Source organism: Podarcis erhardii, assembly GCF_964252035.2.
Source record: "Podarcis erhardii genome assembly, chromosome: 3".
Taxonomy (NCBI): domain Eukaryota; kingdom Metazoa; phylum Chordata; class Lepidosauria; order Squamata; family Lacertidae; genus Podarcis; species Podarcis erhardii.
In genome coordinates, this window is record NC_138507.1 from 18,530,031 (window position 1) to 18,556,341 (window position 26,311).

At 43.3% G+C, this 26,311-nt stretch overlaps 2 long non-coding RNA genes across 2 annotated transcripts; one reads left to right on the plus strand and one right to left on the minus strand.

Moving 5' to 3' along the window:
- Positions 1 to 17,601: 17,601 nt before the first annotated feature.
- On the minus strand, positions 17,602 to 21,889 carry LOC309339388. Its single transcript, XR_014155283.1, has 3 exons — positions 21,534 to 21,889; positions 20,884 to 21,007; positions 17,602 to 17,951 (listed from the first exon to the last, which is right to left on the minus strand). It is a non-coding gene; the product is annotated as an uncharacterized lncRNA (long non-coding RNA).
- Positions 21,890 to 21,931: 42 nt separating this feature from the next.
- On the plus strand, positions 21,932 to 24,935 carry LOC309339365. The gene is made up of 2 exons (XR_014155243.1): positions 21,932 to 22,133; positions 24,731 to 24,935. It is a non-coding gene; the product is annotated as an uncharacterized lncRNA (long non-coding RNA).
- The last annotated feature ends 1,376 nt before the right edge of the window (positions 24,936 to 26,311 follow it).

Genomic DNA, 26,311 nt, shown 5'->3' on the forward strand with positions numbered 1-26,311 from the left:
TGGGGACATGCCTGCGTTGGAGGAGGATGAGGAAGCTGATGCGGTCGCAGAACCAGAGGTCAGGCGCTCGTCCAGAACCAACAAAGGTGTCCCACCATTACGGTTGTCCTACTTTGCAGGGTCGGCGTTTCCACAAGAACCTTCCACTTGGGAAGAGATACAGGAGATGCCAGCTGCAGAAGCCAGTCTCTGGAGGAAGGCCGCGCAGGAGGAGATGGATGCACTGCATCAGAACAAGACCTGGACACTCACTGAGCTGCCTCCCGGTAAGAAGGCCATTGGCAGTAAATGGGTTTTCAAGGTTAAGAAGGGGTCAGAAGGAGAAGTGCAGCGCTACAAAGCTAGACTTGTAGCACAGGGATTTTCACAGCATTTTGGTGAAGATTATGATGAAGTTTTTGCACCAACCGTGAGGTACAGCAGCGTAAGAATGCTTCTAAGCATTGCAGCCTCCAAGAAAATGAGAGTGAAACACATAGACATTGCTACCGCTTTTCTACATGGGCAGATTTCTGAAGAAATTTATATGAAACAGCCCAAAGGTTTTGTGAAACCACATGAGGCACATTTAGTGTGCAAACTGCAGAAAGGACTTTATGGACTTAAACAGGCTGCTAGAGCCTGGAACCAGAAGTTGCATAAAATGCTGACGCAACTTGGGTACAAGCAAGGCGACGCTGATAAGTGCTTGTACAGTAAGTCAAATAATGGACAATTCTCATATATCTTAGCTTTTGTTGATGACCTGATTATTGCCACAGCAAGTGAGAAAGACTATACACAAATAGTAAAACACCTTAGCAAAGAGGTGGAGGTCAAGGAGCTAGGAGATGTCCAGTACTACCTCGGGATCCAGGTGGAAAGAGAAGAGGACGGCTCATTTCTTCTCAGCCAAAGACAGAAGATCCACGAGCTGATTGAGCACATGCAGATGCAAGACGCACATCCAGTTGCTACACCGATGGCTACTGACTTCCTGAAGAATCAGCAGGATTCGAAGCAGTTGCCAGACAACAATGACTACAGGTCGGCGATTGGTAAACTTTTGTATTTAGTTACCACATGTAGACCTGACTTAGCAAATGCTGTGGGGATTCTTAGCAGAAAAGTGAATTCTCCCACTGAGCATGATTGGGCAGGTGTAAAGAGGGTGGTGCGATATTTGAAGGGTACCATGAATTGTAAATTAAGGTTACCAGCCGTCAGAACTTGGAGGGTCTCAATCAAAAAACACAAAATAATAAGCTCTTTCCACAAATGGATCTTTACCGTTAATCATCCACTCTGCAATGAAAAACTGAGCAGTCATTAAAAATAAAAGTTAAGAGCTCATCTTTAAACAAACAAAATGCATGTGTTAGTATGCCCAGTGGAGTTTCTTCAAACCTCTGCTGTGATGCAGGCTGGAATATTTTTGATAATTGAAGTTGCAGCCTTTCATAGTTATTGTGAAACTCATCTTCAGAATTTTGATTTTGATTAAGAACTGTTCTTGTTGTGCATTTCCTTCCATTTCTCTAACAGGGCTTTCAAATTTCTGCTGCTTTCTGATTTAAAATATGTGTTGCTAGCACAGGCTTGGCACCCAGGAGACCCCATTTATATTAAATAGGTCACCCATTTAATATAAGTGTAAAATCTAGATTCTTGTGTAGAGAGTAGAAATGGTGTGTAGCCTGGTCCCATGCTTGCTACTTTGCTCAGAAGGAAGTCCCAGTATACTCAGGTGGGACTTAAAGCTAAACTACAGTCATACCTCGGGGTTGAATGTGCTTCAGGTTGAGTGCTTTCGGGTTGCGCTCCGCAGCAACCCAGAAGTAACGGAGCGTGTTCCTTCTGGGTTTTTCCGCTTGCGCATGCGCAGACGCTCAAAATGACGTCACGCGCATGCGTGGAAGCGGCAAAACGCGACCCGCGTGTGCGCAGACACACCGTCGCGTCTTACATTCTATTCAGGATGCGAACAGGGCTTCGGAACGGATCCTGTTCGCATCCCGAGGTACCACTGTATATGTGACTGTAATTGTGACTGATATGTGCACTGCTTTCTTCTGGGGGTATGCAGGGGCACGCATACCCCTAAAGATTTTGTGAATCTAAGTTTGGCCTCATTGAGGGGCAGTATTTCAATATGAGTCAGAAAATGAGAGCACCCTTAAACATTTTTTTTTTAAAGAAAAAAAGCACTGGATATGTATGTATGTATGTATGTATGTATGTATGTATGTATGTATGTTTTCACTCTTGGCCACATGTCCACTTCTCCCATGCCTAGAAAACACGGGTCTGAGCAGTTTTCTGCTTGTCTCATGCTTTCCCAGGGAAAACCTGCTCTTTACCACTGAATCCACAGAAAACTCATTTGCCATGTCCTCAGATTCAGTGGTAAGAAGCAGGTTTATCCAGAGGGAAAGCGAGGGACAAGCAGGTTGGTGTTGAGGATAAAATGAGATAATTCACTGTACACTGTCCTTGGAGAAGAGTAAGGGTGGATCCACACACAGGGAAAAAACACTATAAACAAGTAAAAAATGAAATACTTATAACAAAATAAAAAAACGCTATGGAAAATAACAAAGAATTTTCTTGCTCTCCAGCACCATCTGGTGTTGCATGTTTATAACGCATTCAAAATACTGTTGTTGTTTTACTAATGTAGCTGAGTGGGAGAGAAGAGGGAAAGCTTCATGTGTATGAATGGACCGTTTTCATATTCACTACAACTGTGTCTCCAACCATACCATTCAACAATACTCTTTAGTCAAACTGTACTGGAAAGGATAGTGTCAGCAAGTATGAATAAGGAAAGTGGGGTGGGGCAGAAATAGTTTCCTTCTTTGGGAAGACATCCAGGCAGAGTGATTAAGAACTGAATGCAAACAATCAAACTATTTTTGGCCCTACAGTAACATCCCTGGAGCTATGGAGAAATGGAAGTCCTCAGAACTCACTTGTGGTTAAGCTATACAGCAATATTTCTGGCAGAGAGACCAGAAGAAGAGTTCACATGAAGAAGAAGAAGAAGAAGAAGAAGAAGAAGAAGAAGAAGAAGAAGAAGAAGAAGAAGAAGAAGAAGAAGAAGTGGTGTGGGCCATCAAGAGTCCTTTGCCAAGAAATGCAAACAAAAAGGAAATATTTTAAAAAATAAAATAAACAAAGCTACTGAGTAAAACATACACAAGGAGGAAAAGGAACAAAAGGACGTTTGAGTTTTGGATGTTTTAACATTTTGTGGTAGCACATGCAATAGTGTGCCTGGGCATTGCAGCTGTGTAAGCCGAGTAACATCCACACTTGCCCTGAGATCCACATAGCATCAAGGAAGCCCACCTAGTATGCCCAGCTACATGGGTCACTGTTGACTTTGCTAAAAATAACAAGCCCCATACACAAGGAAGGCCCTAACAATTGAGAAAACCAGCCAGGAAGCAGCAGCAAGCAACTGTCTGCAAAAGCTGCTTTATAAATGAAAAATGCCATTCCTTTTTCATGTTGCTCTGCCTTTCTCCGTTGATCATAGCAGGACAATCTTTTTCTGTTCGGCTCCACAGTCCCGCCTCAATGGCTCTTAAAGGTAAAGGGACCCCTGACCATTAGGTCCAGTCGTGGCCGACTCTGGGGTTGCGGCGCTCATCTCGCTTTATTGGCCGAGGGAGCCGGTGTACAGCTTCTGGCGAACCAGAGCAGTGCACGGAAACGCCATTTACCTTCCCGCCGGAGCGGTACCTATTTATCTACTTGCACTTTGACGTGCTTTCAAACTGCTAGGTTGGCAGGAGCAGGGACCATGCAACGGGAGCTCACCCTGTTGCGGGGATTCGAACCCACAACCTTCTGATCGTCAAGTCCTAGGCTCTGTGGTTTAACCCGCAGCGCCACCCGCGTCCCAGTGACTATTAGAAAGCAGGGCTGCATCTTTGAAATGCAGCTAGTTGAGAAGTCCCAGGAATGGCAGACAAAACATTAATAGTAACAGCTACAGAGCTCTCTAGGATATCCTCCCTATATTGGCTTTCTTAGCAGAGCCTCTGGGCAAGCCATTTCTGTTGCCTTGGTGTTGGATCTTGATCTTAAGTCAAGAAGGCTGGAAGTGAATCTTGCTGAAGTCTAGCCCTTTATCTTCAAAGTGAGCTGAGGCAATCTAGAACCTTGAATTTCAGAGAGGCTTATCCATAGCCTGAATACGTTCCATGAAATGTGTGCCTAGCCACAGTGAGGCACATCCGTTGTTGGCAGTGAGCAACATTTGCTTTGATGGGACTGGTGGGCTAAAGTCTGCAAAGACATTTGTAGATTCTGGGGGCTTTTGCACCTAGAAAGTACCATGTAAAACAGAGGTGGGAGAACTTTTTCAGCTGGAACTCACGGGAACTCAGTTCTGGCATGTTCCAAGTGGGCAACATTGCCATTATAAGAGAATAAAGGTGAGTTCCGGCAATTCTATTTTCTAGAAAAATCGCACTGGACTGGGCATGTTCAGTTCTCATTGGGTTGTTCTCTCTCTCTCTCTCTCTCTCTCTCTCTCTCTCTCTCTCTCCCCCCTTCTCCCTCTCTCCCTCTCTCTCCCTGTGTGTGTGTGTCTGTGTGTGTGTATGGAAGCGGGGTGTTGTTCTCTTGAGATTTCTTTTTTTATGGCAATCTTCTGCAAACCTTGGTATTCCCCTGGGAATGTTGATTCTTCCCCTCTTGCAAACTTGTTTTGGCTCCATTTCTCTTGAGACTCACTAGCAGAGTTGAGAACTATCTTATGATAGTTTATGTACTTAAAAATCTTATGATAGTTTATGTACTTAAAAATAGTGAATAGAGGAATCTGAGCCTCCCAACTGGAAAAGCCTCACCAAGTATGACTATGAGGTAAGTCTAGACCTGAGGTTGTACTTGTACTACCTCATATTAGGATTTGCTCACAACCACTACTGCTGACTGCTAGCGCTCCCTGTTGCGTGTCGAGGTCCCCAGGTCCACCCCAATAACTCACACACCACACAGAAATTTTTGTTTAAGATTTTTGGCATAATTTTGGCCACAACTTTATTAAAATACAAATTTGTGAGTGGTTGCGTAGGCATTGGTTGCGACTATCTGCCCCCACCATGGGGGACAGACTGACATTCCACACGATGCGAAAGTCAGAATGGGGGAATACACTTGGGGGTTACGCGGAGCAGGGAACCTGCCCTCACCCCAAATGCAACCAGGAGCTCATTGCTATGGCCCGAGCCCCCTTGACAGAGTGGACAAGCAATAGTTAGCTCCCAATTCCTTTAACGGAATCCCTTGCAGCAGCAGCATTAGAGGGGCAGGCACAGCCAATCCATGCCCCTCAACCAACCAAACCATAAACCAATGCCTGACCGCAACCTTACAAGTTGTGACGATTTGCTACGCAGTAGGCAAAAACCAAATGGCCCCAGCCAATTAGCCAGATGGACAAAATTCCTACCAGGCCCCTGCCCCAAGAGTAGACGACCCCATGACAGGCATAGCAAGGTCAAAGCGAACAACCCTATTCTAGGGAGGGAGGGACGGGCAATCCAAGGCACGGGCGAAAAGAGGAAGCCCTAGCCTCGTGCAAGGAGTTTTACTATTTCTGGCTGTCAATCAATAAATGGCAACATTAACTTCTTCCCAACAACAAGGGAAGCCCCAATCGCATCAGTGGCCAATGATCAATTAGCCCGCCCCCCAACTTTGGAGTGTCCTGGCGGCCCCCACCGCAACATGTGCTCTCCATGAAGGAGAACACGCTTTGCCCCATTGTTTTGTCCCAAATTTTCTTTGTAATGCAGTAAGGTACTGATGGTAGTAGCAGTAGCATCAGCAGCCAGCAAAGCATATATCTCCCTCTCTCTCTTCCTTCCATTTCTGCTCTTTTCATCTCTCTTTTAGACACAATGAATTCTGTAACAGCAACATTCCAGGTACAAATTGCTCTTAGAAATGTAACTCACCTGAATTTGGCCAAGAAGACCATTTATTTGAATTCTGAATCACAGAGTTTTAAATATCTGATTGTAAATACAATGGAACCTTGGTTTTTGAACATAATCCATTCCGGAAGATCGTTCGACTTCTGAAGAAGAAGAAGAGTTTGGATTTGATATCCCGCTTTATTACAACCTGAAGGAGTCTCAAAGTGGCTAACATTCTCCTTTCCCTTCCTCCCCCACAACAAATACTCTGTGAGGTGAGTGGGGCTGAGAGACTTCAGAGAAGTGTGACTGGCCCAAGGTCACCCAGCAGCTGCATGTGGAGGAGCGGAGACGCGAACCCGGTTCCCCAGATTACGAGACTACCACTCTGAAATGTTTGAAAACTGAAAGTCAAAGGGCTCTCAGCAATTTCAATGGGGGTGAAAGAGAAATGCGCCTTGGAAGCCATTTGAGTTCCAAAAAACATTCAAAAATGGAAGCATTCTCTTCCAGGTTTTCGCCATTTGGCTTCTGAAACGTTCAACAGTTGAGACGTTCAAAAACTGAGGTTCCACTGTATATGCCAAATGGAAGTTATTTTCATACATTCGTTTTAAATCAAGGCGGAGTAAGCTTAGCTGAAACTATAGCATGTTTTTGGTACGCTGAGGACTTTTTGGTACGTTACGGCATGTGAGTGCTTCCCATGTCTGCTTTTTGCTATAAGTGGCGTGGTGTCATCCCAAAAAGAAAGAAAGAGGGAAATAAAGAAAAATGTCTACATCTCACAGGGGAGATGGGCTAATTCCCTTTTCAGACTAGACAACATGTGTCAAAAAAGCTAAGGCCTGAGTCATGTGCCTGTCTCCGTGCCTCATAGAAACTATTAAAACTTCAAAATTAACAAAAAGCAATTTCATGTTAGCAATTTGTACTTTTATCGGTTACTTTCTGTAATAAACGTTTAAGTGTGTCTCTGTTTAAATTCTGGAATGAAAAGTAATATAGGATCAAGACAATTCATATTTCTCTTAGGGGAACTATGTCTGCAGCTGGGGCCAGGAACACTCATATGCTTGAATAGCTGGCAAGTGCCACGGCTGGATTAATTGGTATGCTAACTATGCTACGAAGCAAGGCTCTAGATAAACGGGGGTCTCCGCTGCAGTTTAGTTATATGGGAGTTTTCTAAGGAAACTATTCACTTTCACTCCTCAGAGATTAATATTATCTTCACAGTTTATTTATTTATTACATTTTTGTCTCGGCCTTCCTCCAGGCAGCTCTGAGCAGTGTACATAGCTGTCTTCCTTTCCTCATTTTATTCTCAAAGCAATTCTGTCAGTCATTGTCCCTAAGTCACCCAGCAGTGAGCTTTAGGGCTGAGGGAATCTGAATCGAGGACTCCCTAGTCTTAGTCAGACACTCTAACAGTGGGTGTAATGGGAGGAAGAAGAGAAGGAAGAGGAGAAACAGATGAGAGGGAGAGAGAAGGGGGAGGAGAGAGAGAGGAAAATAAGAGAGAATGATAAGGAATGGTGGAAATGAGTCACAGAACTGTAGAGTTGGAAAGGACCCTGGGGGTCATCCAGTCCAACCCCCTGAAAGACAGGAATATGCAGCTGTCCTATGTGGGAATCGAACCTGCAACCTGGGCATTATCAGCACCAAGCTCTAACCAACTGAGCTTTGGTTGCCTCCTTCGGCTTTAGTCCCACCCACCTTTGCTATATGCCTCCAATAAATTGCCCCCTGCAGAATGTGGCCATTGATATAATTCCCCACCGGTCCTACACAAACCACTGTACAACATTCATTCTCTCTCTCTCTCTCTCTCTCTCTCTCTCTTTTAAAGAATAAACCATTCCCCTCTCAGAGCAAGAGCTTGTTGAGTCCTAGAACACTGAAGGTTGAACCCAATGGTGTCCTTCCATTTGCAGAAGGGGGTTTGATCCAGTAGAGGCCTCCACTAATGAAACAGAGGAGGTGATTTTTATACATTCTCAGCCACCCCCGTGGCATCCTCACCATCGCAATGAAAGTCAGAATGGCAGGATGGATGAAATCGCCTTCAAAAGCCCACAAACGATGGATGCTACTGGACACAACCTTAAGCCTGCAATTCTATGCACACTTACTTGACATTAGGGATGGATTGGTTAATGCCAAGGTGTCATGGGAAACTTACACCCGCCTGGAGCAACTCCTCAACACCTTCCACATGCACTGGGAGAGAAAGATTTTGGGCATCGTATAGCAGGGCAGTCGCAAACAAATAAGTGCTCTTCCAAGTCCATATTTGCACTCCTGTCTCAGCGATGTCTATGCAGGCTTGGTCAAGTATTTATTTTTATGTTTAAAACTATTCATCCAGGGGGACTTAACTCTGAATTAGACCTCAGTTGTTTTATTTGATTATCTGTATCTTTGCTGTTACTTTGTACTGTGTCTTTCAACTCGGTCTCCTTGTTATTAGTATCACCTGGGGTTGGCTATATATATTTTTCAAAAAAATGTTGTTAGTAACAGTGACTACATAATCGCATGAGTACTGTTCTAAAGTATTTTTCATTCTCATGTATATTATATCTATTCGAGAAAAGATTGGGTATGTAACTTTTTTATATTACAATTTATAATTTCTACGCTATTTGAAGTTGTTGTTATGCATGTGCAGGTCATCGTTTGAATATTTTATTTTCAGTTAATGAAGAAATTACATATCTTTCTACTCATGAGTGTTGAACTAATTGGCAGATGAAGAATTCAATGAAACAATAGTTGTTATCCGGAAACACTGTTCAGCAGAGTTCAGAGTTGGACATCAGAATTGGACATTTGCTGATTATACAAAGCTTCACAGCTTTTCTCTGCTGGGTAAAGTCTGGCACTGTGATTCATTTAAGGACTTTCAGAGATTTTCAGAGACTTCAGTTGGTTAGTTTTGATGTTTTAAATTAGTCCATAAAGTTTTTCACATTGTAATTGTTTCTGGTCATTGTGTTGCTTTTGATATTGCAGGCTTGGTCAAGTACACATATTTGGAGGGTGGCAGGATCCCCAGGGTTGTGATCTGTGGGGAGCTGGCTTCAGGCACCAGACCTATTGGCAGACCAACGCTGTGTTACAAGTAGGATCCTCCTAACAGAGGGTCCATGTTGTGCTCAGCCCTGAAATTCGTCCCTAACCAGCTTGTGGGCGGGGCTTGCCACAGTTGTGCCAATGGCCTTTAGCCAATCAGCAGCGTGGCAAGGTTGGGGGGTATTTATTTGGCAGCATGACATAGGGACCTCCTTTTGCTTCGCGCTGCCGAACACCCGCCCACCCACCCACCCGTTAATTAGGTCGTGTTTGGCCTTGCTTTGGACTTTGGTTGGTCGCCTGTTTTGGAATGGGGGTGGGAATTTTTCCCAATTTACACTCCAGATACTTCTTTTTGGCCCTATTTGATTCTTTATTCTGACTTTATATAATATGGACTCTTTTTGACTGCCATTGAGACTTGTATAAAACAATTGTTGTGTACTGGTATTTTATGTACCTTTATACTATATTACTGCATATTTGAAACTACATTATTTCTGCACTTAAACGTTGTGTTTAAATTTACTATTATTTTAAAACTGTCGCACTTATACGTTGTGTTTAAATTTACTATTAGTTTAAAACTGTTATTCTTAGCAGAATATACACGTTTTTCTTTTCAACTCTTGAGTAGGAATTATTCCTTGTATTGAAACTTTTGGCCAGAGCTCTTGATATATCCTTTTCAGGGGGGTATTTATTTGGCAGCATGACATAGGGACCTCCTTTTGCTTCGCGCTGCCGAACACCCGCCCACCCACCCACCCGTTAATTAGGTCGTGTTTGGCCTTGCTTTGGACTTTGGTTGGTCGCCTGTTTTGGAATGGGGGTAGGAATTTTTCCCAATGTGGCAGATTGGCTGTGGCCACTTGGTTTTTGCTTACCTCTTAGCAATCGTCACAACTTTGTAAGGTTAGGCGGTTAGGCATTGGTTTAGGGGAATGTGGGGAGGGGAGGTGTGGCATCACTTGCCCCTCCAATGAATAGGGTATTCCGTTAAAGGAATCCGGGGGTCTGGATCTTGTCCGAAGCCTGGAGATGGGCTAGGGCCATGCCAGGACCCCTGGGAACCCCAGGGGTGAGCACCAGTATATATACATTGATGGAGCTCCCCCTGCTGGTTGTTTACCCTTCCAGGCTTCCTGCAGGTTGGGGCAGGAGTCAGATATAGTTTGACACCAATGCCTAAACCAATACCAGTCACATTTGTGTATTTTAATAAAGTTGTGGCCAAAATTTGCTCATTAACATTTAAACTAAATTCTGTCTCCACTGTGTCTTTATTTCCATGGGGGATGGGTTTTGGGGCTCGAAGCACAAAGATGCCTGCAAATGTGACAGGAAGGCTGATGGCAATAATCCCGCTGTGCGGGAATCCATTGCAGGGGGTCACAGCGCCTGGTGATAATCAATGCGGTTGGGTATCCACAGCAGTGACTAGAGGAGGAATGACAACAGGGAGGAGCGCAGAAGGAAGAAACGCCATGGCACAACTGCATCAGCACAACCGGGGCTCCTTCATCTGCCCCAGCTGCAACAAAACATGTCTCTCCCATATTGGTCTTTACAGCCACAGCAGGTGCCGTAACTCTCTGACAGTCAGGGGCGTAACTAGCTGCTCTAGCAGGGGCAGGGCGATCCAGCCACAGGGGCGTCATGGGGATCCATGCACGGGGATGCCGCAGTGATCCATTTCAGGCAGTGTGGAGCCCCGAGCCACTGTGTCTCTCCCAGGAGAGACGTGTGGCTCAGGGGCACTGCAGGCCAGGCGCTGTGGTAAGTGCTGTCCCCTGCAGTGTGCCATTTTGTCACACCCCCCCCAAGGATGACACCTGGGGCAAACCGCACCCCCGCACCCCCTTTCCTACACCGCTGCCGACAGTTCTACTTCACTCCCGAAGGCACACTCCTCCATAGTTTCCCAGGACAAATGATTGCCAGCCAACCATTCTGTAGTTTTGACTTATGTATAGTTTTGCAAACAATTTTCCCTAATACAGTCATACCTTGGGTTACAGACGCTTCAAGTTGTGCATTTTCAGGTTGCACACTGCACCGAACCCAGAAGCACCGGAACGGGTTACTTCCAGGTTTCGGCACTCACGCATGCGCAAAACCACTAAATCACACTTTGCGCATGTGCAGAAGTGCCAAATCGTGACCCGCACATGCACAGAGGCAGCACTGCGGGTTGCGAATATGCCTACCGCACTGATCAAGTTCGCAATCCGAGCATCCACTGTATAATACATTTTGCATGCTATTTTCCCTAATACAGTGGTGCCTCGCAAGACGAAATTAATCCGTTCCGCGAGTCTCTTCGTCTTGCGGTTTTTTCGTCTTGCGAAGCACTGCTATTAGCGGCTTAGCGGCTTAGCGGCTATTAGCGGCTTAGCAGCTATTAACAGCTTAGCGGCTTAGCAGCTATTAACGGCTATTAACGGCTTGGCGGCTTTAAGAAAAAGGAAACAAACTCGCAAGAACTCACAAGACGTTTCGTCTTGTGAAGCACCTCAAAAACCGGAAAACTCTTTCGTCTAGCGAGTTTTTCGTCTTGCGAGGCATTCGTCTTGTGGGGCACCACTGTATATTCATTTTCATGCACACTTTCCCCTAACATATGCATTTTTTGGAAACATTGTTTCAAGAACTCCACTGCAAATTTATATAAGTGCAGATTTTAGTCTGTGTATTGCTCTGTGTATTGTTTTGGAATTGTGAATCTGGTAGATGCGCCTTTAACTGCTAATTTGATTGATTTTCTGGCACAGCTAAACTCAGACACAGCTGAACTCAGTGGATCTTACTTTTATTTAACAAAATTTATATACTGCTTGATTGTAATGAAACCTCCAATTGTCTAAACATCAGTAGGATTGCACAGTCCATCAATACGCTGAGTGTGATATCTAGACTCTGATCTAGGAAATGCTGATACAGTCGTATCTTGGAAGCCGAACGCCTTGGCATTGGTACATTTTGGCTCCCGAACGCCACAAACCCAGAAGTGAGTGTTTCAGTTTGCAAACGTTCTTTGGAAGCCTATCGTCTGACACGACTTCCACAGCTACCAATTGCATACAGGAAGCTCCTGCAGCCAATTGGAAGCCGCACCTTGGTTGTCGAACGTTTTGGAAGTCGAACGGACTTCCAGAACGGATTCCGTTCAGCTTCCAAGGTATGACTGTATATCAGTTGAGCAGCAGCTGGCATTAGATAGATACATCTTTTAACAAGTTAAATAAAATATTGGAATATTGGATGAATTCTACTTTCCGGAAGACAAAAGACAAACGAGCCTTTTAGCTTTCTGGCCACTTACAACTAATTATGAAGTAATTACTCTTGCAAGCATGAATGGATTGCAAAACCATCATTCCTCTAAGTAAATTTAAACAGCACCCTTGATCTCTATCAGGAAGATCCCCCCCCTCCTTCTTTAAGTAATAACACATTGCAGGGAAGCTTTCCCCTTCCATCTGTTCAAATGGAAACATGTGGTATTAGAGTTCTAATACCATGCCCTTGGTACAGATATACCTTAGAGACTTCTCTTGGAAAACTTCGTAGTTAGAGAACAATTTGCGGGCAGTTAATTCACTCCCTTGTTGAGGACTGCATTCCCTCGAGTTAAATGTGCTATTCTGATGGTAACGGTAAATTAAATGAACCAACATGTGATCACATTTACATAATATGGTTCTTATTTTCACAGCAAACGCATGATCATCTGGCAGACAGTAATCGTAGAATGGAAGAGAATCCTGCATACTTCCTGTCGGTGTTCTGTGTAGGCTTAGTGCAGAGAAACTAAATGTCCCAGGATCATTTCGGTCCTAGTCTTCCCCAATTCATAAACCCAAGATCAAGTCACAGAACCAAGATGAAACATCAGCTGCTGCAGGATGCAGACATCAGATTTCTTGTGGGACCCAAGTCAGAGCATATCACCTGTACCGGTTGCTAGTATGTTTTGGGGCCCAATTTAAAGTGCTAGAGACTGCTTTTGAAACCCTAAAGGGTTTGGAAACAGGTTATCTGAAGGAGCACTTGCGCCTGTATGAATCTGCTGAGGCCTTGAGATCAGCTGCAGGGATTAGCAGGCACAAGAGACAGGGGCTTTTCCATGGTGGCCCCAGTCACTGTTGAACTCCCTCCTGTAGGATGTGTATCTGGCTGTGGCTCCCTCTCTGGTTGTGTTCAAATGAGCTTTAAAAGCTGCTTTTTAATTGAACGGAACAGAAATATTTTGAATTAAAGATGTAACATGGCTCAGACCAGCTACTTCATTTAAAAACCAAGCTGTCATCGATGGCAGCCCAACTTAGAGTGCTTTGCAATAATTCAAACACGAAGTTATCAAAGTGTGGAGTACTGTGGCCAGGCTGTCTCTGTCCAGAAAGTAGCAAACCAGTCATAGCTTGGAAAAGAAGCCAGTGTAGGCACATTTTTCCTATGGAAACAGGGATGTCCTCCTCTTCTTCTTCTTCTTCTTCTTCTTCTTCTGCTGCTGCTGCTGCTGCTGCTGCTGCTGCTGCTGTTGTTGTAATACTATTTATACTCCACCCATCTGACTGGGTTGCCCCAGCCACTCTGGGAGGCTTCCAACATATATAAAAACACAATAAAACAATAAACATTTCAGAATTTCCCTATAGAGGGCTGTCTTCAGATGGCTCGAGGATCAGATAACTCCATAACCTCCAGCATGAGGAAAACATGAGGAAAACAAGGACATCCTATGGAAAAGTGGGACGTTCCAGGGTCAAATCAGAAACCGGAACGGCTTCTGTAAATCTGGGATTGTCCCTAGAAAATAGGGACACTCGGAGGGTCTGCATCAGAAAACACAAAACAATAAGCTCTCCCCAAGTGTATATTTACCATTAATGGTCCACTCTGCATTAAAAAACTGAGCAATCATTTTTTTAAAAAAAATTAAGAGCTCATCTTTAAACAACCAAAATGTGTGTGTTTACAAGGCAGTACAGTTGCCTCAGCGCAGTTCATTGCTAGATGTTAGTATGCACAGTGGAGTATCTTCAAACTGATGCAGTCTGGAATATTTTTGCTAATTGAAGTTGCAGCCTTTTAAAGTTACGTGTAGAACTCATCTTCAGAATTTTGATTTTGATTAAGAACTGCTCTTGTTGTGCACTTCCTTCCATTCCTGTAGTAGACCTCTAACAGGACTTTCAGATTTCTGCTGCTTTCTAATTCAAAATATGTGTTGCTAGCACAGGCTTGGCACCAATGAGACCTCAGTAACTCTTTACCCTTACATTCTCTGGCAAGCTTGACTCTAAATCCCTGTGGATCATCATATTGTAAAAAGAACATAATATACATTGAAACTATTTTTACAACTGTCATCTTAACATCCGCTATTTTTCTGTGCTGATAGAACTCCATAACATTTTCAGACTGGCGAGTGGGGAGAAATGAAAATACAATATGTAAATATTCCTGCATTTCAAGAAGGAAGGGAGAGTCCTGAGCACATTCAAATTATCCTTTCAATGGAAATATTTTTCAGAAATATAAATGACACATGAACATAAGTGAAAACAGGCCAAAGGATTATTTCATGAACTTAGCTCTCGGGGCTAGGAACAATTCCTGAAAATACTTATAATACCAAACCTTTGTGAAGAATCTAAACAGAAAGGTGCTTACAATAGATATTTCCTCTGTTTCTTTTTAATCGATGGCCTGCGTGTGTGTTAGATGAAGCACTGTTTTAATTCCAAAAGCCCAATTGTTATATATATATAAAACAACTGGGCTTTGGGTATTAAAATAGTACTCATTTAACATTCTTGAAGAGAATAGTCAAGCAAATAGAGAAGTTGGAAAAGCCACATATTTCATGAAATCAAATTGGAAAGTTAGTTTGCAGTTTCATTCCCAGGATATAAGCTCCCTTTTTCTGCTTTATGAATAGCCCATGTTCATAAGGGACAAAAACTTCCGCCATCTACCATGTCACTCTCTAGAGTTGTTCCACACAGGTTAAGTGCATCTGTCATGTGCTGAATTGAGCTTTTTGATCCACCATCACTGAGTAACACATAGAACAGTTTGTGAGAAACTAGTATTAAAATAAAATAAAGGTGTGTGCTTACAGGTAAACAGATACCAGTGTGCATGCCCATAATGACCTCAGGGAAGGCCAGCCCACCCCACCCATGAAGTGGCGTGAAGTAGCTGCCTCAGGCAGCAGAAGACCCCAAGGGACCACCCTCATGGATGCCTCCTGCCAGTCCCCCATCTCTGCCATAGAAGTGGTGCCAGGATAGGTGCTGATTTCCTGCTGGCTTCCTGCAAGATCTTGTGGGATCTCATCAAAGTCTTGCAAGACGGCCTGCATTCTGCCCAGGGCTGCATGAGGAAATGAAGCAACAGGGAGCCTTTCATGTGAACAACTCCAAATCCTTACCTAGTTTGGAGTGAGGCATCTCTTATTTTTATTTTTGGACTGCTCTTTTGTGCAAGCGTGGTAGATCACAAAAGGTGTATGTGCACATATAGACAAATAATCATGGATCCCAGCTTTCCTGTCCTGGAGCAACACACACACACACACACACACACACACACGTCTGCTGTTTTGTGCAAATCTGGTAGATTTGTGGTGCACCCAAAGCTGAACTGCAGTTGGGTCTTGACAATGTTTCGGTGTCTGCTGAAATCTGCAAATTGAGGCAGGAAAGCTTTCCCCCCAGAAGCTACTATGCAAGTAGGTAACACCCAGCAACAATGGCTTGACTGCACAGTTTGTGCACTAGGAAAATACAAGATCTAGGTCGGTCTATTGAAGCTCCATTCTTGCCTCTTTCATGGACTTCCCTAGATATTCATGCTGGAGCTAGCATTTACAGTAGAATCAACACACTTCTTTTTACACCAAGAAAAGAAAGAGCATTTTTATGTGACTAGAAAATACAAACCTACTGGAATTCTAGGCATTGTAAAGCATAGGACTGATAACTATCTAACACATACTTGCTGGATCTGCTAAAGTTCCTTTTGAGCTTCACAGCAACTTTTATAACTGCAGTCATTTCCTCTTATTTATTGCCATTCTGTAATTCCTCATGTAATTGCTTTTGTGGTAATAACTTTGTCCCTTCTTTCCTGGATATTAACACTTGGGTAAGGTATTTAAAGAATGTCACAACTAAGAAAAACGGGTTAGAAAGTCAATAAATAGAAAGTCATATAATTGCAAACCATATCTATACAGAGTTGGGATACAGGCCAACTCTGGCCTGCTTCAAACCTCAGCGATACGTAAAGTCCTACAGAGATTCTCAGCCATGGGCCTTTCCCATCTGACTGGGTTTTCCCAGCTACTCTCCTTTGTGCAGGATTTGGGAGGAGCTTAGGGTGCTTACAATCGTTTTTGTGAGTGACTGACATCCATTTTATGTCCATTTGCTATTGGTTGTTCTGCATAACCTCCACAGGAAGTGTTTCCATCTCAGAGGCGGGGAATATCTGTCCTGTAGGCTAATCCTGGCCTGCCAGGAGGTCCAAGTTGGCACACAAGGCCGTTTCCCCCCAAACCATGCCCACCAACCCATGAGTTGACACCACTCATGACATCAGCTGATGGGTGTTGTGGTGAAGTTAAATCCTGCATTAGCTACACACCCTTGCTCCTAGCAGTGAACAAAAGTACACAGCCAAACTAAACAGGATTTCACCCTTGCTCCTGAGTTAGGAAGGGGGTTGCATTACGACTCGCTGCTGAAACAGAGATTATTTTTGCTGAGGTTCCCATGCAAAGCTGCATGGGATCCCCTCCTACCACAATGGGGAAACCCCTCCCTTTTTGCAGATGATTCTGAGGCATGCCTCTACCTGATTAATATTTGAAAACTTTATATATATACCATATGACCTTAAAAGTCCTAAACGGCCTTGACCCAGTATACCTGAAGTAGTGTCTCCACCCCCATCGTTCAGCCCAGACACTGAGGTCCAGCTCCGAGGGCCTTCTGGTGATACCCTCACGGCGAGAAGCGAAGTTACAGGGAACCACGCAGAGGGCCTTCTCAGTAGTGGTGTCCACCCTGTGAAATGCCCTCCCACCAGATGTCAAGGAAATAAACAACTATCTTACTTTTAGGAGTAACCCTGTTTAGAGACGTTTTTAATGTTTAATGCTGTATCATGTTTTTAATATTCAGTTGGGAGCCACCCAGAGTGGCTGGGGAAACCCAGCCAGATGGGCGGGGTATAAATAAAAAATAAATTATTATTATTATTATTATTACAGAGGCGCCAAATTTTCCCCAAGAAATCCAAAATGAAATGTCGTTTTCTTTCTGGATTGCAGGTAGACAATAACCTTGATCCCTGCCAATTGTTACTTTCTTGTTTATTTTAGTATTACTGCTCTTCTGGTCGCCTATATATACTGAATATCTTACATACACAAACATTTTTTGTTTGTTTGAATATTTCTAAGCCAAACTCCAATTTGTTGTTTTCTGTCTGTAGTTTTTTAATATATATATATATATATATATAATTTTTCCATTTTTCCATTTACAATATTTTAACAACAAAAATTAAAGCAAATTCAACCTGCCTTTTCTTCGCCTCCCCTCCCCCTCTGCAGTTCCTTATTTTATATCATAATCTTACTGCATAACCAATTCAAACCTATTTACAAGTTTAACCTTTTTACTCCCTTTAATTTATTTCTTACTGCTCGTGTTCTTGTGAATCCTGCTAATGTTTTTAATTGTTTACCATTTGTTTTCATATATTCTTCCAGTAAGTTTCACCATCTCTGCGTACTCCATCTGTTTTAATTGCTAATCATCTTTCGTTGGAACTGCTTCTTCTTTCTATCTTTGGACACATGCCACTTGGTCAGCCATGGTGGCATCCATGAATAACTTTTTTTCTGATCTTTAAGTAGTTCTTCTGCAATTATACCTAAAAGAAAAGCTTATTTTCAACATTTTTAAAATTCATTATATATCATTTCGCAGAACGCTTTTGCTATCTTAGACTTCCACCACATATGAAAAAGGGTGCCTTGCTTCTCTTATTTTCTGCCTGTAGTTTTAAGTTCTCTGGTATTCTGATTCAAAGCCTGCTGAAGTCATTATGAATCTTAGATCACATCCCAGCTTTCCAAACTATTCTGTTGGTGTCGATGTCCCCTTCCTGCTTAGATTTGTATGGGTAACTCATTAACATGCTACTTTGTCCTTACACGCTGCTTCGACCTTCCAGATTAGAAAGGAAAGTGTTAAGCAAAATTAACCCCACAGTCTTCTTCTATTTCTCCACTAGAGTCTTCCCCGCTCAGTCTCACAACTAGTCATTTATAATAATAATAATAATAATAATTTATTATTTATACCCCGCCCATCTGGCTGGGCCTCCCCAGCCACTCTGGGCAGCTTCCATAAAAACCAAAAATACAGTAAAATATCACACGTTAAAAACTTCCCTAAACAGGGCTGCCTTAAGATGTCTTCTGAATGTCAGGTAGTTGTTTATCGCTTTGACATCTGCTGGAAGGGCGTTCCACAGGGCGGGCGCCACTACCGAGAAGGCCCTCTGCCTGGTTCCCTGTAGCTTTGCTTCTCGCAATGAGGGAACCGCCAGAAGGCCCTTGGCACTGGACCTCAGCGTCCGGGCAGAATGATGGGGGTGGAGACGCTCCTTCAGGTATACTGGACCGAGGCCGTTTAGGGCTTTAAAGGTCAGCACCAACACTTTGAATTGTGCTCGGAAACGTACTGGGAGCCAATGTAGGTTTTTCAAGACTGGTGTTATGTGGTCTCGGCGGCCGCCCCCAGTCACCAGTCTAGCTGCCGCGTTCTGGATTAGTTGTAGTTTCCGAGTCACCTTCAAAGGTAGCCCCACGTAGAGTGCATTGCGGTAGTCCAAGCGGGAGATAACTAGAGCACGCACCACTCTGGCGAGACAGTCCACAGGCAGATAGGGTCTCAGCCTACGTACCAGATGGAGCTGGTAAACAGCTGCCCTGGACACAGATTTGACCTGTGCCTCCATGGACAGCTGTGAGTCCAAAATGACTCCCAGGCTGCGCACCTGGTCCTTCAGGGGCACAGTTACCCCATTCAGGACCAGGGAATCCTCCACACCTGCCCGCCTCCTGTCCCCCCAAAACAGTACTTCTGTCTTGTCAGGATTCAACCTCAATCTGTTAGTCGCCATCCATCCTCCAACTGCCTCCAGACACTCACACAGGACCTTCACCGCCTTCACTGGTTCTGATTTAAAAGAGAGGTAGAGCTGGGTATCATCCGCATACTGATGAACACCCAGCCCAAACTGGGTCTGTGCCCAAGACTCCTAAGACAGAGAGAGAGTGGGAAGGTGAACTGTTCACACTTTTAAAGAATCTGGGGTACTATAAGCTAGAAGAATGAAACATGAACTAGCTCTCAAATGTCAAGTTTGTACTGCTCAGGGCCTACACACGCTGCTCCTGCTGTTCTCCAGTCAACCAGCCAGCTCAGAAGTTACATAAAAACCTCATGGCTGCTTCTGTCCAATAAGTATCAGACACTCTCCAAAGCCATGTGTCTTTGATGTTTCTCCTGTCTGCCCACACTGCTGGCAATCGCTGGATGCGATTGGCTGTGTTAAGTTACAGAGGCCGAGAGCCAATGAGAAAATGCAATAGCAGTGCCACTCTTCCCGGCCAGCTGCCATCCCTAACACTTTGAGCATGCAAATGAGTGACTTTTTAATCTGCCACTCTGAAAACATGTAACTATACTAGACAGAAGATGAATCACTAGACAGTTTTCTTTTACAGTGGAACCTCGGGTTGCAGACATAATCCATGACAGAGGCACATTTGCAACCCGCAGCGTTCGTATCCTGAAGCGCCGTGCCTGCGCAAGTGCAGGCACAGGCGTGATTTGGCGCCTCTGTGCATGCGTGAAGCGTGATTTAGTGTTTCTGCGCATGCGCAAGTGGCGAAACCCAGATGTAACCCGTTCTGGTACTTCCAAGTTTTCCACAGTCCGCAAGCCGAAAACACATAACCTGAAGCAGCCGTAACATGAGATATGACTGTATTTGAATAACTTTCAATATATTGCATTCTTTTTGATGCTCACTTTCACCATTGTCCAAGCTGAGCCAGTACCTGCAAGACGATGCTTTTATCCAAGCAGGTTTAAATCAATTGATTGTTTTCCTCCACTGCTGTCAGTCACATACACACACACACATGAAAAAGGTGTGGAATATGACCTGTAATAGCTTTGAGTATCCCAAAGCCATAAAAAAGGCTGCCAAGCAAACAGCTGAGGTATAGGAAAGCCTAGAGAAACCATCATCTTTTCATTAGAGCCAACACAATAGCATTGCTATAGCATCGCACTATTTGCTTGACATTACCAATCAGCCATTGGGGTGGCGGCCAACAAGGACCTTGGATTCGGTCCTCAAATCTCCCCAAAGAGGTGTTTAGAGCAGTCAAAACCTAACAGTATTTACCATCTGTTAAGGAAAGCCTATCTGGACTTCTTCCAGTGAGATTCGCATTGCTCATCGCAGCCTTGGCTTCTGGAGTTCTTTACCTCATATCACACCTGCTCTGTGGACGTAGGTTGCCCTCGCTAGACAAGCAGACATATCTCATTGCAACTGCACACTTAACTGATGAGAAGTTTTGGCAATGTTGTGATTTAAACTGATCTACAGCAACATTAAATGTAACATTGGGGACATGTAGGCCTGTTGTCTCAAATAACTTGCACATAACATTTCCTGCAATTCAGTGAGATTACTTCAGAAAACATGGTCTGAGAAGTCTGGCTTCCTTTTATGCTCCAGGTATTTTTTTAAAAATCACTTCCAAGAAGCCCCAACTAACCTGATTAGAATGAGCTCATTCATATTATGTAATGTTGATATGATCAAGACAACGCAGAGAAAACTATGTCCATATTGATATATCTCAGCCAGAATAATTAGGTTGCTATCCAGTCCATAATTCTCTGTTGGAGGGAGGAAAAACCCATAGTCATAATCATTCTTAAAGCTGATATGCTCCTAAAGTGAAACACTTTGCCAAATGTTAAATTAATTCAATTTGGGAATTTTTAAATGCTCTGGAATTCATAACAATTATTTTACAAACTTTCAGCAAGAACAATAGAATGCTTCATACTGTGCAAAGATATATATTTTAGGTAATAACTATAGTAATATTTGCTTGTAATAATGAATCCCAATTTTAGGATTTGCAAGATTTACAGCTATAAGAGAGAGAGAGAGACAGAGACAGAGAGAGAGAGAGAGAGAGAGAGAGAGAGAGAGAGAGTGTTTTGTGCGTTCAGTATGCTGGTAGGATTTGATTTACATATATGTCTTAAAGATTCAAGCCTGCTTTGAATCAAATAACAGTTTGATGTCGAACATGAAAGCAAATCGGTTGACATAGCCAGTAGCATCACAAGTGGCAATGAGCTGTGTCTTACAGGGAAAATCTTTGAAGAGGACAGTGTTAGAAGGGAGACCAACCATTTTTTAATCCAAGAAATAGATTTCCCTGAAGCATATGAGACATCCATAGCACTAAGGAAGCTGTTCTTCCCATTCATCCTACTGCCCCATATCTTAAAGGCAGATATTAAAAAATCAGGTTTCAAAATTCTCAACCATTGCTGAGAGGTGAACCAGGTTAACAGCAGAAATACTGAATGTGAGCAAAGTATGGTTTGCACAGAACAAAGGGAGCAAATTTCTTCTAGGGAACTCTGGGTTGATAAGGAGCTTTCTTGGGTTTCTTCACCACCCATTGTCCCCCAACATTGGGCAGCCACTAGAGAAGATAACACACAATCTAAGGTGTATTCTCAGTTTACCTAGAACAACAGTGAAGCAACTGAAGAACTGGTTCCCATGGCAACTTATCATAACATGCACCTCATAAAGGATGTACCAGGCCAGACCCAGCCAAGTGGTTCGACCAACTTTGCACCCTATAATAAACACCAGAATCCTTTGCAATATATAGGTGATTTTGTGACAGACATTAACCTGTTCTTCAGCAGACAAACTGGAATGGAAAGAATTGCCTGAAGATAGAAAGACTGGAAGCCATTACCTCAAGTTACAAAGGTGATAATGTATTACTCTACTTTTACTTTCTTGCAGCACACTTCAATAATAATAATAATAATAATAATAATAATAATAATAATAATAATTTATTACTTATACCCCACCCATCCGGCTGGGTTTCCCCAGCCACTCTGGGCAGCTCCAAACAGAGGACTAAAAACACAATAAAACATTGAATATTAAAAACTTCCCTAAACAGGGCTGCCTTCAGATGTCTTCTAAAAGTCAGATAGTTGTTTACTTCCTTGACATCTGATGTGAGGGCATTCCACAGTGTGGGCACCACTACCAAGAAGGCCCTCTACCTAGTTCCCTGCAATCTCACTTCTCACAGTGAGAGAACCGCCAGAAGGCCCTTGGAGCTGGACCTCAGTGTTCGGGCTGAATGATGGGTGTGGAGATCCTCCTTTTGCTTTATTATTGGGCTCCTTGTTCTTCTCTCATGAAGAATTCAGCTATTCATTTTGGAGGTGTATACACGCCCTTTCATTGACAGCTAATAACCCTTGTATTTCCAATTTGCACAAAATGCTTGCTCCCACCCTTTCATGCAATAGTGTAAAAATCGAAAAGAGACACCCTGAACACTGTGTTTACAATGGAACGATAGGAAATACTGCTTTTAAATTAAATGGGGGGGGGAGGGAGGAAGTGTATTCAAGAATGACACATTACTCAACTATTTTTGTAAAGTGTTGCTCTGAATCCAGAAACCATTTAATTTGAGCACTAAAGCATGATTCTGCTGGCGCGTTGGATCTTCCTTCAACAACTAAATTGGATTTAGTTCTGAACTATTCCTAAGGAAGTCGCTGGAGTTGAGACACTGCCAGTGGCAAACATCAGCAGGAAACTAGTGATAAAATTCTGATGCAAATGCTTGACTCCGTGATGCTTTGAGAGAAAAAGGGTGCCTAATCTTTGGCTGCTTTCAAAGAGAACTAAAGCAGTCATTAATGATCTAGTGTAATCATTAGTGACAGTACTGTGTCCTACATTTCTTAGATCAGTAATATGAATCTCAGCAGCTCACAACACTTGTCTCAAATTATAAGCAAGCTCTTATCCAGTTCGGATTTTAATATGATCCAAATCAGAAGCCCTGCCTCCCTCACCCTGATACCTACTCCCCTCTAAACACCCTCTCCTTCTTTTCCACCCACTGGGTGGGGCACACAGGGACAGTTGCCCCAGGTTCAAAATTGTCAGGGGTGCAAAATTTCAACACCCAGTGCTGACTCAGTACAGCTGTGCACTGTATCTGGGCTCCATTGAAAACGGCTTCTCTGTGTGAACCAGGAAGTGACTTCTCCAGACAACGTGTACTCCGTCTCCCTCCCTGCCATTCACGTGGCCCCAGGTGCTGGCAACCCACACTACGCCACTGTGCCACATTGTTTACAAGAAACTAAGTACAGAGAAGAGAGTTTTATGGCTTAATAGAAAACAGCACTGAGATACCTTCTCAATATAGACCAGAAACATATTGTTGCATGCCACCCCTATCTCTGAGCGGTGTGAGATTCCAGGGGTTCCAAACAGTTACCCAGGTGTTATATACTGAGTTGGATAGGATCCAAAAGGCAGCAGTCTGATTGGACCCTAGAACAATAGGGTCCAGAATGCAGCAGTATAATTGGTCTGCAGAAGCCACCCAATCCAGCTCCAGGTGGAAGTGAATCCACAACCTGATTGGCCTACAGGAGAATCCCAGCATTAGCCAATCACGTGTGGCCCATTGTGTAAATAATGTATATAAAGCAGATATTTTGGGGGAACTCTCATTCCTCACTACTATGAGCTGAATAAAGAGCATGAAATCCACACTCGACTCTAAGTATATTTCACCAGGGTTCTTGTTTCCTTCTGGGAATGAGGCACAGCAGAGACTATGGTGTCTTTGTGATATATGGTTTATTCACACATATATACATCCTGAGCCTACGATGGAGGAGTTCAGAGCATCAACATTCAAAAGGGGTCTTGTATCTGTGAGTTGAGGGAAAGTCCCTCCTCATTTGCTGTCTCCCACAGAGCCCCTTTCTTTCTCCTTACACCTCAAAAAGTGGTGTATAAGTAGAAGTAATATGCACACAAACAATACATAAGCATAGGCTAAACTCCCTCCTCTTGAAATGGAGGAATGTAGAATGTGCTTATACAAGTATTTGGCTTGGATCATGCAGCACTGTTACATCAGCTCTGTCACTCTTGGCCCAACATAAGCAGAAAAGTCAATATGGTTATAACAGGGGCAGTAAATCAGTGACCTGCCACATGTTGTTGGATTACAATGCCCTCATCATCCCTGACCATTGGCCATGCTGGCTGTGGTTGGTGGGAGCTGAACAACCTTTGGAGGACCACAGGTTCCCTATGTTAAGGATAAGGGTTCAGCTTTCTGGAATGGGAATGTTTGCTTATGTTGAATTGCTATGTATTTCTAGCATGGAGTTTTTCCTTTGGAAGTAGCTCTCTCATGTGATTGGCTGACTGTGAGTCACATGAGAGAAGCATTCCATTCTGTTGTGACTGTTATTCAAGTAACTGTCATTTTTAACTGTTTTCTGTTCTTTCTCTCTCTGTTTATGAAGGAGAATGACTGATGAGAGAGGTTTCCCTGGATGCTGCAGAGGACAGTGTGTGTCAGTGTGGTCTGTCTGGGGTGAAGCAGACAGAGGAAGATGCCTAAATGTTAACTGGGAGAAACCTGTGCTGTCTATAAGGAATAAAGCGAATAAGCATGAGATATGTTCTTCTCAATTATATGTTTATGAAAGTAAACATCTTTTGAATATAGAGTCTGAACACTGCATATATTCAAACTATATGTGTGTGTGTGTGTGTGTGTGTGTGTGTATTCAAACTTTCTATATCTATATCATCTAAATCTATATCTACACACACACACACACACACACACACACACACACACATATCCTACCCCTGGGTTGTGAAAACTGTCTTTCTGTTTCAGTGTTTCCCAAAAGTAGTTCTGCTTCATCCCAATTCTTTTTTCTTTTCCAGGCTATATTTATAGGATGACTGTAAGCCATAGAAAGAGAGATTTACTGTCATCTTCAATGAACTACCTGGCAAGCCCTATTGATGTTACATATCTAAGCAAAGTCCAAACTAATTGTGGAAAAACACACATCTTTATCTAGGTCATTAATACATCAAGCGAAACTCCATAAATATGGTCTCATTCGGTGGCTTGGGATCTCTGTTAGTACTCTTATGATCTCCGAAGGCCTCTTTGGATTTGACACACCAAGGCAGTATTTATACCTCTTTGGCATATCCTTAATATTTCAATGGTGACATTGTCCTTATAGTCCTTCGAGTTCCCTCCCCGCCATAAAAGGGAAGCAGGTCCCAAAGCTAAACGAAATGTATGAGGACTACAGACATGAAGCAGACACACATCAGGTGCAGCAGGACGCCTGCTTTGCGTCAGCTTTCTACCTACTGCCTTTCAAACAGGCAGCAAGACAATCCTTCATTTTACCTGTTTGGATGCTGAACAGGCCTCCTTTCATACAGCAGACATTAACCAGGGAAGGTGTACAGGTGTTCTCCAGAAACGTTTGGACCAGGGACGTTTGGAAACTTGCTCGTTATTTGGCAATCAGAGCACAAGCATGCAATTTATCCCCCTGCCTACCTATATTCCACTCCTCAGTCAGGTGCAGGCTACTTTGACATTTACTGGATGGGTCATGGTTCTGCAAAAATCCCATTCATTCCAGTGGTAGAGACTGAGATGGAGCTTTAAAGTACAGACCGTGACTGTGAAAAGAGAAAAGGTAAGTGTGGAGAAGCCCTGTGTCTCCTTAGCTGAGCCCAACATTTTGAGAATCTCCACCATTATTATTTAAACAGTGTCTATATTTCTGCATGAAATCTCCTCTGTAATGTTGAACAAGACCCAGATACCAAAATCCGTAAACATGCATTGCTGCAACATGAGAGAAGTGGACTCACTTCCAGAAATCATAGTCTCCAGATCTGGGGCTGAAAGCTAAAAATAGCTAAAATGAACGAGGATAGATTATTTCAGTGAAGGGCCATTTAATGGATAGATGTAACTTCCTAGCATTTTGTAAAGAGATGTTTTTAATGGTAAATGGGGGGAAAAGCAGCAACAAAATAGAAATCAGTTAATAAAAGCA